This window comes from Galeopterus variegatus, unplaced genomic scaffold (assembly GCF_000696425.1).
Source record: "Galeopterus variegatus unplaced genomic scaffold, G_variegatus-3.0.2 Scaffold15895, whole genome shotgun sequence".
Lineage (NCBI taxonomy): Eukaryota > Metazoa > Chordata > Mammalia > Dermoptera > Cynocephalidae > Galeopterus > Galeopterus variegatus.
This window is the reverse complement of record NW_007742006.1, coordinates 8,618-10,791: the sequence shown is the minus strand read 5'-3', so window position 1 is coordinate 10,791 and position 2,174 is coordinate 8,618. Positions and strand designations below refer to the sequence as shown.

At 38.5% G+C, this 2,174-nt stretch overlaps 1 pseudogene; it reads left to right on the top strand.

The window, feature by feature from the left end:
- The first annotated feature begins 443 nt into the window (after positions 1-443).
- Positions 444-1,900, top strand: LOC103582363 (annotated as a pseudogene).
- Positions 1,901-2,174: the final 274 nt, after the last annotated feature.

The window sequence follows — 2,174 nt, the reverse complement described above, 5'->3', positions numbered from 1 at the left end:
GGATGGGGAGTTCATTCTATACAGTTACAGTTTTGGATGATAGAAAGTTCTAGAAATAGATGGTGCACAACTATGTGAATGTACTTAATGCCACTGAACTGTACATTTAAAATTGGCTCAAATGGTAAATTTTATGATATATATATTTTACCACAATTAACATTTTTAAGAAAAAGAAGAGAGAGGAAAAAAACTTGAATTCCCACAGTAGATAGGAAAAAAAAAAACCCCGCCAACCCCCCAAAAACCCAACAACAACAAAACAAGCTTAATTTGCCATAAATTGGGGGAAGAGAGACATGTAGGAGTAAAAAACAAAATAAAATGAAACAAAACAAGGATTACCAAAAACTTAATAAATAAAAAGATTGCTATTTTACAAACGAAAATTAACTATGGGGCTTTGAAGGCGTAGCAGGCAGGAGCAGCGGCCAAGGCGTGAGATGGCTAGAGATGAGGGCCACGCCCAAGAAAAGACTGTGGCTGAGTTTATCAGGGGGACTGTCTTAAAAATCCCCAAGAATGAAATGATAATCCTGAAAGCATGGGATTTTTTAAATCTGAAAATCAACTGCAGACTGTAGGCTTCCAGCAGAATAAGGGATGTTCATTCAGCACTTGATTCTGCTCTCTGAGGAAAAGCAGCCCAGTCTCAATGAAGCCACCCTTTTAGACATGACTTATACTCAAGTTCATTGAAGCCGAAAGTTTGGGATGTACTTCGGATGAGTAAAGGACCAGGTGAAGACGTTGACCTTTTTGATACGAAACAATTTAAAAGTTCATTAAAGAAAATTCTTCAGGGGCCGGCCCATGGCTCACTTGGGAGAGTGTGGTGCTGACAACACCAAGCCAAGGATTAAGATCCCCTTACCGGTCATCTTTTTTAAAAAAAAAAAGAAAAGAAAATTCTTCAGAAAATTATGTTAAATGAAATAAGCCAAACTAGGAAAGAGAAATACCACATGTTCTCACTTATAACTGGGTGCTAAGAAAGGAGGAAAGAACAAAAGAGAGAGAAAGAAAGTAAAAAGAAAGAAAGAAAAGACCACAGCAATTCATTGAACTTTCAGAAGGAGAGAACAAACCTAAGGTTACTAGAGATGAGAGGGAGGGAGAGAAGGGGTTTGGGGAGGGACAGGTAGGGTAAAGGGCATAAAGAAAAATCATGATTTGTAATAATGAATATGCTAATAATAATAATAAAAGGAAAATTCTTCAGAGAGCATTAAAAGAATGTGACAGTCAGCTTTAGAGATGCTGAGGAGAATGCAGTCTGGATTTGAATTGCCTGGAGAACACAGTGTACAGAACCAAACCAGTACAGACCTGCCGCTGGGCTGTATTATCCCTAGACTACCTATGCCTTCGCTTCTTTCTCCAGCCTAAGGAGCATGCACCTCTCTGGGTCAGGCACTGACAATTGCCAGCAAATTCCATCAGATTGTGAAAATGGACCCGAGAAGTTGGTATCTGGACTCTCTTAAGGTTATTGTTTTTAAACAGCATAACCAGGCCTTTGAAACGCACAACTTAAAGACAACTCTACAGGAAAGAAGCCTTGGGCTAGATATAAATATGGATTCAAGGATCATTCATGAAAACACAGTAGAAAAAGAGAGTCCAAACAGTCATTCAAGAAGCTTTTGGAGACTACCTTCAACCACAACTAGAACTGGCACAATATAAGCTTGAAATAAAGTTCAAAAGTGACTTAAATCGGCTCATCTTGGCTGAGAGGGAAGAACCTCTCCGGTGCCTAATAAAGTTCTCTAGCCCACATCTTTTGGAAGCACCGAAATTGTTAGCACTAGCCGGTATTGCAGATGCACCACTTTCTCCATTGCTCACTTGCATACCCAACAAGAGAATGAATTATTTTAAAATTAGAGATAAATGAGATGTGTATGGTTTTGTAAACACAGCAGCTCCTTAACTATATTGCACACATATTTCAGTTAATGTCTACATGGATAGCTTTTGTTTATATACTTGTCTTTTAGAAATTAATTCTTGGTCATGACAATTTAGAAATGTTCATATAATTGGTGAGACTGATTCTTTCCTCCTACACAATATCCTAAGTACAGCAGTTGTGGGCATTTGAGATTGACAGAATATGTACATGGCTCCCAACTTGACCTTGAATGCCTGAATGCTCTGAAGTCAAGCAT